This window comes from Passer domesticus, chromosome 29 (genome assembly GCF_036417665.1).
Source record: "Passer domesticus isolate bPasDom1 chromosome 29, bPasDom1.hap1, whole genome shotgun sequence".
Lineage (NCBI taxonomy): Eukaryota > Metazoa > Chordata > Aves > Passeriformes > Passeridae > Passer > Passer domesticus.
In genome coordinates, this window is record NC_087502.1 from 3,852,997 (window position 1) to 3,867,127 (window position 14,131).

The 14,131-nt window shown below is 52.1% G+C and overlaps 1 long non-coding RNA gene across 1 annotated transcript; it reads right to left on the reverse strand.

Moving 5' to 3' along the window:
- Positions 1-5,981: 5,981 nt before the first annotated feature.
- On the reverse strand, positions 5,982-13,326 carry LOC135287426 (uncharacterized). The gene is made up of 2 exons (XR_010351104.1): positions 12,302-13,326; positions 5,982-7,982 (listed from the first exon to the last, which is right to left on the reverse strand). It is a non-coding gene; the product is annotated as an uncharacterized LOC135287426 (long non-coding RNA).
- Between the last annotated feature and the right edge of the window lie 805 nt (positions 13,327-14,131).

Sequence of the window (14,131 nt, forward strand, 5' to 3'; positions counted from 1 at the left end):
GGAGCAGGGGAGGAGCAGAGACAGAGCTCTGGAACAGCAGGAGATGAGCAGTGCTGGAGCAGTGGTGGAACTGTGGTGGACAAGCAGAGGAACTGTGCTCAGAGTTCAGAGGAAGATCCCCAGAGCAGCACTGGAGCAGCTTTGGAGCAGCAGTGGAGTAACCATGGAAAAGGTGGAACAGTGGTGGAACAGGAACCATAGCCATGAACTGTTGCTACGTTTCCTTTCATAGAGAAAAGCAAGGCACAATTCTTTCCAAGGATTTCTGAGATTAACATTCTCTGAAGCTCAGAGAAAGGGAAGACACAATTCTTATCTCATTTGCTGTGTGTGTGTTGTGCCAAAGTAGAATGCAATATGGAGATTGTTTACCCAAAGTGAGGATGTTTTGTTTCCTGGGCCTATTAGGGCCAAGAGAGTGTGTGTGTCGGACTGTCGGCTGCCAGTCAGGGGAGAGTCACGAGATGAGTGCAGTTCTGTGCAGTTGTGTGAAGAGATGAGTGCTTGGCAGATTCAGTTTAGATGTAATGCATACAGTATAGTATAATAAAGTAATAAATTAGCTTTCTGATATTAATGGAGTCCACCTCTTCATTCCCTCACCAACATCAGAGACACCTTTGATTTACAGTAATGAACATTGGTAGCTCAGCCATGGACAGTGGTGGCAGATAGGTGGCACACTGGTGGCACAATGGTGGAACATTGGTGGCACATTGCAGGCTCATTGGTGTCACATTGGTGGCACATTGGTGGCACAGGCCCCACGGCCGTGGAGCGGCACAGGAGATGCCGACGCTGCGGGACACAGAGCGGCTCCGAGCGCTTTGTCCTGCAGGGACTGGCTCTGCACACCAGAGCGATCCCAGCAGGCTGACCCAGAGCGGGGGAAGCAGCAGGAATTGCTGCTGGACTCTGGAAGGCAGGGATGGAGAGCATTGAATGGTGACCTGGAGGTTTGATCCTGCTCATTGTGGCCGCTTTTGGGGTGCCGGGACCGTTCCAGTCGATCTGAAGTCATGAACTCAGGAGATACTCAGGACAAAGGCAATCACACTGCCCTCTTTACTGCAGGGAAACACAGCTTGGGAGAAGTTTCATGATTCTGATTTAGGAACCAAAGTGGGTCAATTATTGGCCTGTGGTTTGTTCTAGTCCTGGAACTATTCCCAAAGTGCTGCGATTTGGCGTTAAAAAGGAGCACTGGGCCTCATCACCTGGATACTGCACAAGGAGTACAGAGCTATTTGTGGTTGTTATGACTGAGAAAACAACTGGAATTTTTTCCCGATTTCACTCTTCCTTCCTCTCTCTCTCTCTCTGGGATGAGGACTCCAAGACTCCCTGCAGGTCTGCTTTCCAGAATCTGCTTCTCTGGAGTTGGAATGGGACAAATGAGCAGTGGGAAGAGGAAGGAAAATGGACCATTCAAACTGCAAACTCTGTTGTTGTAGCCTCTGCATTTCCAGTGTTTAGAAACTGTCATGTGTTCAACTCTCAGATCAACTTCCACATTTCTCCCTTTTGCCCTGGCAGAAAACCTTCCTTTGGCCCTATTTAGGATCTGACCCTCAGAAACACCTCAGTGCAGATGCTTTTTGGTTGGTTTTGCTAACAGATGACAAGAAAATCAGCGGAAGGGGAGAGATGAGGGAGAGGGCAGAAACAATTCCTTTCTTTTCTCTTCCAGGTGCAAAGTCTCCTGTGCAGGTTGTGCTGCAGCCAGAGACTTCCCAGGCCAAGGGCTGTGGGAAGCGATTCAGCTGAGGCAGCTGAGACAACTCCTCCCTGCTTTGCAGCCCTGGGGCTGGCAGGGGACACAGCTGCCCCCTGTGCACCCCACACAGCCCCTGGAATGGGGGATTCTTCCTCCCTCTGCCAGATGCTCCTTCTCCATCCCTGGCCTGACTGCTCCTGCTCTGAGCTCCCTGCCATGGTCATTGCTGGGGCTGGGGAGCAGGAGGGAGGAGCTCAGCGCCAACCTGGGAGGTGCCAGCGGGGTCAGAGATGTGTGGAGGTGACAGTGACACTATGATGGGATGAGCACATGGACACAGAGACAAGAGAACATCTCTGGAGAAAACCTCTTCAAAATCTGGGGCATTTTTGTTTGTAAAATACCTATAGATATGGATACACACACACACAGTGTGACTTTGCTGAAAGGGTTTATTGATTATTGATTATTGAAGGGAAATGGCCCAGGGCTCCCAGGGGATCAGAGGGTTCCTCCAGGGATGATCATCTCCTCATGCCACCAGAGGGGATCGGGACACCGGTGACCCCACAGCTTCCAATCCTAAAAGACAAACGCCAGAACGTGACTCTGGAGCACACTGGGCCATGGATGGGCTTTGTCTCCACCCCTGTCCCTGCAGGCACGGCTCACCTAGGCATCCAGAGAGGCAGCCAGGCGCTTCAAACGCAGAAGATCCCGCACGTTTTCATACAGAGGGGGCTGGGGACAAAGGCAGCATGAGAGACCCACTGGGGGCACTGGGCTGGACTGGGAGGCAGGGGAGAGCAGGGGGGGCCTTGGGGAAGGGGCTGCAGGAGCAATGGGCTGCAGGAGCTGCTGTGCTCCTGCCCAGAAGCACTGGGCTCCTGGCCAAGAGGCACAGTTGGGGCAGGGGCTGCGTCCTGGCTGATCCAGGGGGTCCTGGGGTGACAGGGACAGGAATGCAGCAGGGGCCCTGGGCAAAGGCTTCCCTGGCGAGGAGCCGTGGGGCACGCTGCTGTCTGGGCTGTCAGTAGGGGTGCACTGGGCTGTGCTGGGACAGACTGGGATGGGCTGGGCTGTAGTGGCCATGCAAGGGGAGGGTCTGACACCGGCAGAACTCGTGGTACCCACCAGAGGCGTTTCCAGGTTCACGACGTTGTCTAAATCCAACTGCAGAGAGAGCAGGAGACCTGGCTGGTCACTGGGATGTCCCCAGTGCCAGCGAGGGATGGGGGGAATGAACTGCCACCCAATTCCCTGAGGGGATGCCCTCCAATGCCAGCAGCCCACTCACCTCCCGGAGATCATCTTGGGTTCCTTCCAGGAGTGCCTGGAAAGGAGAACAAAGGCTTGGTCTGGACTGGACCTTGTGGGGCTGTGGGGGGACACGGGTGCAGGGAGCAGGGCCCAGGCAGAGGGATGAGAATTCAGGGCCTCCAAGGAGATCTGCTGGAGGTGGGGGAGACCCAAAGACACTGATCTGGGGTCAACTGAGGGCCCATGAGACAGGGCTGGGGGCGTGGAAGGAGCAGAGTGTGAGGTACAGGGGAGGAGAAAGGAATTGCAGTGTAGGGACATGGGAGTGCAAGGGACGGGCTAAGTGGGGACAGAATGATGAGGATGGTTGGGGACAAAACCAACAGGAATGAGAGATGGTGTGGGAGTGGGGGTTGAGTCAGGGAATTGTACAGGGAGACCCTCCTGCATTGGAGAGGAAGAAAGGCAAAGAATGGAGGGGAGACGTGGAAGGAAAGGCCTTGGGAATGGTCAGTGGGAGGGAGTTTGGGGACCCTGAATGGGATACAGAGGAGGGACCAAAAGGGTGGGTTGGGAGGGTAGAAAGGGCAGGATGTGGGGACAGCGTTTGGCTGGTGCCTCACCTTGGCCTGTGCCGGGGGGCACAGCAGGATGCAGAAGAGCAGGGCCACGCTGAGCACAGCCACCTTCATCTTCCTCTGGCTCTGGGCAGCAATGCCTGAGGCTGCAGCAGGTGAGGAGCACCTTTATCCCTGCTGGGACTCCTCCCTGCACCCTCCCTGCTAGCCCCCAGGCCAAAGCCCAGCTTGGCACAGCCCCCAGCCCTGGCCACAAGCCCAGCCCTGGCACAGAGTCCACCCCACCTGTGGCACGGATCCAGCCCCTTTGCCCGGCATCCCTCCAGCTTCCTGCACAGGGCAGCTGCCCCTGGAAGGGTCCAGGCACCTGGGGGGCCAAGGGGGGCAGGCAGGGAGCCAAAGGCATCTGGGGACCCTGTGGGGACAACCCCCAGTCCAACACAATCCATCCTCCAACACCCCCAGTGCCAGATCCCCCATCTCCTGCTGCCCATCTCCTCCCCGAGCTTTCCCTGTGGGACAGCCCAGAGCTGAGCCTGGCCCCAAACCCAACATGTGGGAGAACAAGGGGAACAAGGGACGTGTGATCAGGTGGGTGATTGGCATCTCCAGTCACTGCAGACACTGGGAGCACTGGGCAATGTTGATCACCTGCAGACAAGGCTGAGGGTTGGGGAACGGCTCAGGCGTGGCAATTCCCACATGCACACAATCTGATATCCCATTCCCTGCAGATGCCAATCCCATCCAGTCTCCATGCCCAGAGGGGAATGTGCCCTGCCCTGCCCCTCATCCTGTCACACCTGCAGCCACTGAGCCCTCCCAGAGCACCGGGGGCATGGCCCTGGCTCTGGGCCCAGGCCAGCACTGGCCCTGAGCAGGATGTGCCCATCCCAGGGACATGGGGAAGGGGGCACCTGTCCCCAGGCAGCCACTCAGACCTCATTGGGGTAACAGAGGTGCCCTGTGAGGAGCAGGGTTGTTGGTCCCTTAGCAGCATCTCGGACAAGCCCTGTTTACCCAGGCCCTGAGGCAGCAGGAAGTCATTCAGACATCTTGGGCTTTCTGGGACTGCCTGGTGCAGGGTGGTCTGTGCATGGGGGAGCTGAGACCAGATGGATCCCTGGTGGGGACAACCCCCACTCCAACACAATCCATCCTCCAACAGCCCCCAGAGCCACATACCCCCATCTCCTGCTGCCCCTTCACTACCAGAGCTTTCCCTGTGGGACACCCCAGCGCTGAGCCCATCCCAAAATCTGTTGGGCCCCAGCAGAATTGTCCCTCTTCCTGCTCTGGCACTTTGAGGAAACAGTGGTGAGCACTGACCGTTCTTCCAGGGGCATCAGGACCCCAGACTCAGGGAAAGCAGGAATGTGGCAGGACTTTGAGTCAAGGGCAGGCAGGTGATTGGGATCTGCAGCCCCTGGAGACACTGGGAGCACTGGGCAGTGTTGATCACCTGTTGATCACCTTGCAGACAAGGCTGAGCCTTGGGCAATGCTTCAGGTGTGCTTGTTCTCTCAGCCAGACCACTCCATTTCCCTTTCCCTGCTGGCCCCAAACCAGTCCCATCTCCAGCCCCAGAGCAGAGTGCAGAGGCCAATGTCCCCTGCCCTGCCCCTCAGCCTGTCCCACCCACGGCCACCGTGCCCACCCAGAGCACCCGTGTCCCGCTCTGCACAGCTGCCACATGCAGGGTGCCAGGGACCCCATCCCCAGCGAGGCTCAAACTCCAGCCCTGGCCCTGGCTGCCATGGGCTGCAGCTCCCCAGGGCCCTTGGCCCCACACAGGGTCTCTGCAATGGCCTGGCCCTGAACTAAGGCCAGTGCTGGCCCTGAGCAGGATGTGCCCATCCCAGGGACATGGGGAAGGGGGCACCTGTCCCCAGGCAGCCACTCGGACCTCATTGGGGTAACAGAGGTGCCCTGTGAGGAGCAGGGGTGTTGGTCCCTTATCAGCATCTCTGACAAGCCCTGTTTACCCAGGCCCTTAAGCTTCAGGAAGACATTCATATATCTTGGGTTTCCAGGAAGGAAAATCCATGGTGAAGTGATTCCCAAGAGCTGTCCTTGGCAGTGACTCCTGTTTGACATTCCAGGGCATTAGTGAAGGGTTGTGCACCTCTCTTTCCCCAGGGACAATGTGGATCCATCCCAGACGTGTTGTAGCCCAGCTATGAAAACATTTCAGGCCACTGCCTTAACTGTTTGCTCTGGAACTTGCCCAAGGAGCTGCAGGGTCCAGGAAGATTTTCCTGTGGAGTGCCCCAGGACTCAGAGACCAGAGTGTCCCCGTGGGGGATCCTTGACAAGAGGCACAAGTGCTGTGATGCCGGGGTCGGCTGTTGCTTGTCTCTGCCCCAGCACGGGAAAAAGTGGTTCTGGGTAGGCCGCGCTCTCGAAGAAGGAGTCTGGACTCTTGCTTTCGGTCTTCAGTCGAGTTTATTATTTCTTATCTACAAAGATTTTCTGTCTGTCCAGCCGAGGTCTGATCAGCAGGACAGCCAAAGGCACTCTCCCCCGCCCACGAGGCGGTTGTCTCTTTTATAATGAAAATTACGTATTCGATATTTACCTTTACTTCCCAATACTTTCTGCCCTTGTTGGCAAGTGTACTCTTTCTATGAACCAATCCACACATGCCAACATCATCCTGAACATGGATGCCAAGGAGAAGAAAGAAGAAGGACAGGGCACGCCCAAATTCCTCCATCTTGGGACTCCTGATCCATGCACAGAATTCTAGACCCCCCTGTACAATACATAAAACCCCCCTGTACAGTGCATTCTAACTTAAGTTCTAACAAGTGAATAACATCCCCTCACCATTCAGACCTGAAATTCTCTCATCTCTTCACCTTCAGGTGTCATTTCTTTAAAAGGATCAAAGTCAAGCCACCAGGTACTTTTGGCAACATTCCAGGGCCTCCGAGCCCCCCAAGGGTTGTCTCGGTAGCTCTGGACATCCGGAGTGATGTACTGAGCTCCCACATCTCCCCCTTCTGTTTGCACCAAAAGCACCCTCTTTACAACTCGACTCATGACACCCCGCACACACAAAAGAATGCATGGGATTACAATCAAGAGAACTATGAGAATCACCAAAATTTGAAACCCTATCTTTAAAATTTCTTTTCCCAAAGGTGAAAGATCAAAAAACTTTGCCATGTCCTCAATCCAAGATCCTGTGATCTCGCCAAGTTTCTTCATACTCTCCTCTATTTTTTCAATATTTTCATGAATTGACCTGGAATGGTCGGAGAGATTCATACAGCACATTCCTTCAAATTCTTTGCACCCATGGCCGTGAGCAAGCAAAAGATAATCGATTGCTGCTCTGTTTTGCAGAGTTGCCTGTCTTACACTGTTCATGTCTTGTAACATGTCACTCAGTGCAAGAGAGACTGATTGAGCATGCTTGCTCAGCCAACAACCCATACGATCCAATTGAGTCAACGCAATTCCTGATGCTGCCTGAGGTGAGAAAATTGCTATCGCAATTCTCCTTGCCTTGCTCCAAGTGTAAACCCTGTCATCACAATTCTCATAGAAATATTGTAAAGATCTTTTTTCTTTATGTTTTTGTTCTTTCTGCATCTTTAAATCTGGCGTCAGCATTGAAATTCTTCCAATGCTGCATGGACCTCCCTTGGCATTCGCAGGAATACCATGCCAAATCCTGTCTCCACAAATCAAAAAAAATCCCCTTGGCAGTTGCACTGGGACTTGGAGTGACCCTTTGTCTGTCACCATGGTGTTGTTGCACCAGGCTGACGCATTTCTGTAGAATTCATGACTGGGAGTAACATCAATAGTTTTGTTTGGCTTTGCTGTACCTGAAATTTCAAATTTCATGCATACATTCATTGTCATGGACCCGAAAATCTCCAATTCCTGAGGTTCAGAAGAAGCCACAGGAAGAGAATGTATCCAAGTATACCATTCATTCACAGGATCTTTAACGACCTGTGAGATCTCGATTGCAGTGTGTCCTGGAATTGGCCATTCACTCACTGGCAATCCAATCATGCATGCTGAAAATGGCCTCCCTGGTCTGGAGTGCGTCAGGCAAATGCTATCTAAATCTGCTGCCTGGGCTAAAGCTTCCCAAACATTTTTCTCTGGCTGATTGACTGGTAAATTTGCTTTGTTGTTCAAAACCATTGGCAATGAGACAAAACACATGAACATTGCAAAGTTCATCACCCCACCTTTCTGACTAAATATCACCATTTTCCACCCAAAGTTTTTCAGAAAACCCCCCAAAGTCTTTTATTCTTCTGTTTCTTCTAGATTATTGCTTGTAGTTTGAGTCTCCTCCTCTGTCTGAGTACTTGTCTCTCTGTTTCCGGGATCTGTGTTCTTTTGTTCTTGCGTTCGAAACGGCTTCACGTGTCGTGCCGACACCCACTTCGGACCTTGCTCTGTGGAAACACAAGCGAAACCCTTGCCCCAAGTGATTAGTTTGAAAGGACCTTCTATCTGTCCTGATTCTGGGTTTCTGACCAAAACTAAAGGATTCTCCCTTAATCTTGCTTGTGAACTGTTTGAGAAGTGTCTCAAGATCGGAGGATTGGGTTCTGAGGATGAACTATTTAGGAAATTCAACACATACAATGCTTTATTTAGTTTCATGTGTGGCGTCGCCTCTGGCTCCCCCCTCCTCTGTCTATCTAGAAGGGATTTTAAGGTATGGTGTGTTCTTTCAATGATTGCTTGACCTGTGGGTGTATGTGGAATACCAAAGGTATGTCTGACACCCCATTTTTTCAAAAATTTGTCAAGCACCCTGCCTGTATAAGTTGGACCATTATCTGTTTTTATTTCCTGAGGCACGCCCAATGACGCAAATGCTTGTAGAAAGTGTCGACAAGCATGGTCTGCTGTTTCTCCTGCATGTGCTGAAGCAAAGACTGCTCCCGAAAATGTATCAACTGAAACATGAACATTTTTGAGCCTCCCAAATGAGGGATATTTTGTGACATCTGTTTGCCATAGTTGAAGACTTTCCAGTCCTCGCGGATTGACCGCTCCTGTTGAGGCTGGCGGCTGTACAAGTTGACAATCTGGACAAGCATTGATGATCTCTCTCGCCTGAGTTTTTGTGAGACGAAAGGATTCCATCAATGCATGTGCATTCTGATGAAAAAAACTATGACTTAATTTTGCCTGCTCAAAAATGTCTGGGAGTGTCTGTGAAATGGGCATTGTCAACCTGTCTGCTCGAGCATTCCCCTCTGCTAAAAATCCTGGAAGTGTTGTGTGAGCTCTGATGTGTGTGATAAAATATTCATGTTCTCTATTTTCCAACAAAGTTTTCATGCTCACCAAATATGAATACAATATTTCATTGTTGGCCTCTTTCAAGAGTGAACCTTCCAAGCGTCTGACTACCCCCGCGACATATGCGGAATCCGTAATCAAATTGAGAGGTTGTTCAAACAACTGAAATGCTCGAGTGACTGCTGCCAATTCCACAATTTGTGGAGAACCCTGAATCATCCTCACATCCGAGTCCCATTTCCCTGTCTCTGAGTTCACCCATGTGATCACTGACTTGTGTGTCTTCCCTGAGCCATCAGTGAATACTGTGATCCCGTCCAGAGGTTCTTCACTTATTCTTGGCTTTGCCCTGTAACATATTTGCGACTGCAGCACTCTGTGTTGTGGAAAATGAATTGTGCAAGTTCCTGGGAAAGCTAATAATGCAATTATTAAATCTTTTGATTTCTGCATCGCCCATTTAAAATAATCTTTTTTCAATGGTAAATGAATGATTGAAAATTCTCGTCCTGCCATTGTCAACAATCTTGTTCTCCCCTTGATGATGATTTGTGCCATCATTTCTAGATCTGTAAGAATTGTTTTTGAAGGCCTGTGTCACTGTCCTCTTGGTGGATTGTTTTTCTTTTTGATGATTGCAAGAATTTCATTCTGCTGTTGAAATATTTTGTCCAGCATCTCTCCTTCTGATCGCTTTCCCGAGTGTTCTCTCAGCTGGCTTTCCCACTCTCCTCTCAATTCATCTCTCACGATCGACGCAACATGCTGAGGTGTTCCCACCTTGCTGCATGCTTCCACCATCTCTGCCAAGGATGGTCTTCCTGGCATTGCAGTGATGACTCGTTGGCAATCCGGGTTGGCATTGCCGAATGCGAGACTTTCCAAGAGTGGTCGCTTCGCAGCTTCGATGGTCACCTGCCGATCCACCGCTTGCGTGAGTCGATCTATGAATGATGAATATGGTTCTGTGGGACCTTGCCTGATGGTTGAAAATGGGACATCTGGAACTCCTGCTGGAGCGATCTGCAAGATCGCTTTCCGCGCCGCTTCCTTGATGTCATTCAACACTCGCCTTGGAAGACGTACCGCTTGTTCTGCTGGATTGTCATCTGGAGGATCTCCTGCCAACTGTGCTTCAGTGAGGTTCGCGTTTGGCCCGCCTTGATAATTGTTCCTCAACTCTGTGAGATATCTTCGCCATCTTCTTTCCCAGATGAGATTCTGCGTGTCTGTGAGAATCATTGACACAAGGCTTCGAATATCAAATGGCGTCAGGTCATACATGTTAAATGTCCCCCTCAGGAGCTGTTTAAAGTATGGTGAATCCAGTCCATTGCGTTGAACAGCTCTCGCTAAGTCTTTGATCACATCGTGATTCAATCTCTCCCACCTTGGATTCTGCCCCTGCGCATCATATGTCACTGGCATTGTCAAATCTCCTGATCCTTGCAGCAAAGCTTCTTCTGTCAGTTCCTTTTTGATTTGTTTCCAATCCACCATTTTCATTGGTTGTTCCTCTTCTTCCTGTAGAAATTCTTTTGGCAATTGCATGCACAGTGGAGTCTTTGATGTCAGCAGTGATTGTTTTTCAAACAGTCTTTGACTCGAGGTCTTTGGCCTCGCTCCTGGACTTAAATAAGGAATTTGAAACTCTTGTGTCTGCATCCTTTTCATCGCATCAAATGATGGCATATATCCTTTCTTTGCTTCTGCTGCTGAAAACATCCATGCCGGAATTCCCTCTGATGCTGCGATTCGTATCACGTCTTCTTCTTGCCCTTGATCCTCGTATAATGTATCTTTAAGTTCTAACTGTGGTACTGTTTTCTTTAACGTTGCCTTCCCTTTATATGTTGCTGGAAAAAACTGCTGCATGGTTGCAGTCCTGCCACGAGATAACGTTGTGGCTCTGCCCTGCATTTCGGTCATCCCCCCACTGGGTTGCCTGGACAGGTGCGATGACGTCACGAGCTCGATCGGCTCCTCAGCCGTATCGATTGGCTGCAGCAGTTGTGTTTGTGGAACCTGAGCCTGCACGGATTTTGGCTGAGCCAGCAATGGAGGTTGAACACCTGAGCACCGCCCTGAGATGGGAGTGGTTTGAACCACAGGGGTTGGGATCGAGGAAACTGGAACCGGAGAAGGGGTGGAGCCCCGGGATACGGAGCCCCGAGATCGGCCCCTCCTCGCCTGGGACGTCACCGAGGATCAGACCCGCCCCCGACCGCGCTCCGTCCGCACTTTTCGCGTGTGCGCTTTTTCGGGAATGCTTTCCGTCTCCCCTGGACTGACGTCACTGTCTCCGCCCCGCTCCCCTTCTGATGTCTCCTCCCCAGTGTCTGTCCCCGACTCCTCCCTCTCTGATGCTGTGTCCATACCCCGTACCCGTGTGTACGATCCCTGCTTCGCCCGTGCCCGTGTTTGCTCCGCGATGCGAGCTGACCGCCGCGGTTCGACTTCCGGGTCCTGCGTCACCGCCGTGCGTCCCCTACGTCTACTTACGGGTGCTGCTCGGAATTCCGCGGCTGCTCTGAGCTTGTTCCCCGCGTCTGACGTGGACGCTGTGATTTGGGAGCCCTTCCCGGATGTCCCGCGTGTCTCGCCCCCCGCGTGCGTCTTTGGCACGGCGCCCGCCAAGGCCGCCACCCCCGGTGTGGGTCCCCCAAAACCCGTGCCAAAACTCGTGTTCCCCACTGCTTCCGCGCCCCCCCCGCCGGTCGCGACCGCCGCCGTCGCCGCCGCGCCGCCGCGAGAAAGCGTTTCCCCATCCCCCTTCAATCCCCCGCAGACCCCCCTTCCCGATTCTTCCGCCTCCCCCGCCCCTTCGTTCCCCGAGATCCGAAATTCAGGAACAATCGTCCCCGACCCCTCGATCTCGCTGGGTGAAGATCTCAGCTGTTCTGGGGTTGGGATTGTATTCGCATCTGAATCGGAGCCTGAACCCCCCTCAGTTTCTGGGGTCTCAGGGCGTTTTGGAGGTCTCTTGGGACTTTGGGATGACAGGGCTGAAAGCAGTGCCTTTTCCCCTTGCTCCTCTCCCTCGGGAGCTGTCCCCCCCGGGCCAATTGGAACCAGAGCCAATCTCTGCACCGAGCCATGCTCTGTTTTCCCCGCCCTTGTGGGAGTTGTGGAACCTAATTCCCTGGCTGATCTCCGACACCTTGCAGAGATAGCCTCTAACATAATTCTCGCTGGAGATAACAGCTTGAAAGCCGTCTCTTCCTTTCTGGTAGCTAAAAAATATAAATGTCTGTTAACTTCTTGCCAAAAGCCCACCTCAAACAACACATGTGTTTCTGCAAACGGATAATTAAATCTGACCCACAATAATAACTCTTTGAGCTCCTTTTTAGAAACCCCCTCTGCGTACGCTTCTGTCACGCCTTGTAAGGCTGACAATGTTTCTATTTGTTCCTGTGTGAGTGTGTTCCCCATGTTTCTTAATTTTTGACCTTCTCACCGAATTTATGTCGTCAGAGCAGTCTGGAGGCTCCCGGTTCCCGTCCAGCAGGTCACAGGAGATGGATTCAGGGGCCCTTCTGATTCCGCTCCGGGCTGTTCTGATACGAGGTCTCTTCGGGAGAAGTGGAGTGCGGTGTTCTCTCTTTGGCTGCTGCTTCTTCGGACTCTTCTGGCTGCCTTCCCAAGGAGTTATCAGTGCTCTCCTGGGAATGAGTCCAGCTCCGGGAACTGCCCGCCTGGGAGCTGCCCGCTCGGGTGCTGCCCGCCTGGGTGTTCTCTTTGCAGCTCACTCTTCGGCTCTCCGCTCGAGCTGTCGCTCTTCGTGCCCACCTTCGGGCCCCCCTTCGGGCCCACCCAGGGACGCCAGATGCCGGGGTCGGCTGTTGCTTGTCTCTGCCCCAGCACGGGAAAAAGTGGTTCTGGGTAGGCCGCGCTCTCGAAGAAGGAGTCTGGACTCTTGCTTTCGGTCTTCAGTCGAGTTTATTATTTCTTATCTACAAAGATTTTCTGTCTGTCCAGCCGAGGTCTGATCAGCAGGACAGCCAAAGGCACTCTCCCCCGCCCACGAGGCGGTTGTCTCTTTTATAATGAAAATTACGTATTCGATATTTACCTTTACTTCCCAATACTTTCTGCCCTTGTTGGCAAGTGTACTCTTTCTATGAACCAATCCACACATGCCAACATCATCCTGAACATGGATGCCAAGGAGAAGAAAGAAGAAGGACAGGGCACGCCCAAATTCCTCCATCTTGGGACTCCTGATCCATGCACAGAATTCTAGACCCCCCTGTACAATACATAAAACCCCCCTGTACAGTGCATTCTAACTTAAGTTCTAACAAGTGAATAACATCCCCTCACCATTCAGACCTGAAATTCTCTCATCTCTTCACCTTCAGGTGTCATTTCTTTAAAAGGATCAAAGTCAAGCCACCAGGTACTTTTGGCAACATTCCAGGGCCTCCGAGCCCCCCAAGGGTTGTCTCGGTAGCTCTGGACATCCGGAGTGATGTACTGAGCTCCCACACTGTGACATCACTGCTGTGCTGACATGCTCTTGGGATGGAATTGATGAAGTGTCCACAGGGTTCCAATTGCAGAATAATGGCCAAGGAGAGATGCAGACCTCCTTGGAGATCAGCGCCAGTCACGGGGGTGGCAGTGGACAGCCACTGACCACGTGCTAACAGCCCGGGCAGAAGGAAGTGGACATGGCCAGAGGCTCCCAGTGTGGGCAGATTGGCCCTGCAGATTCAGGGACACCATGGGAATGTCCCTGCCCCCCTCGGGGCTGTGGATGAGCTGTGCAGAAACTGTCCCTCCAGCTCTCAGCAGCATTTCAGAAATGAGGTTATTTCCCCTCCATTGTATTCACTGTGATCCCCATGGCAGGAGAAATGATGAAGAGGACTCCTTGGCTATCAGAAGGGTAATTAATTACTATATTATACTAGGATATTACATACTATATTACACTATATTACACTACATCTAAACTGAATCTGCCAAGCACTCAACTCTGCTCTCAACTGCCGACAGTCCCGACACACACACACACATACTTGGCCCTGATAGGCCAGGGAAACAAAACACCATCACTTTGGGTAGACAGTCTGCATATTGCATTCAACTTCTGCACAAACACAGGCACAGCAAATGAGATAAGAATTGTTTTTCCTTTTTCTGAGGTTCAAAGAATGGGGATCTCAGAAATATTCTTGGGAAGTTGTGCCTTGCTTTTCTCTGTGAAGAGACATGTCTGCTGCTTTTGCATCAACCTTTTACAGTGGGGTCCTCAGCACAGGAAAGGCTCAGACTTTGTGGA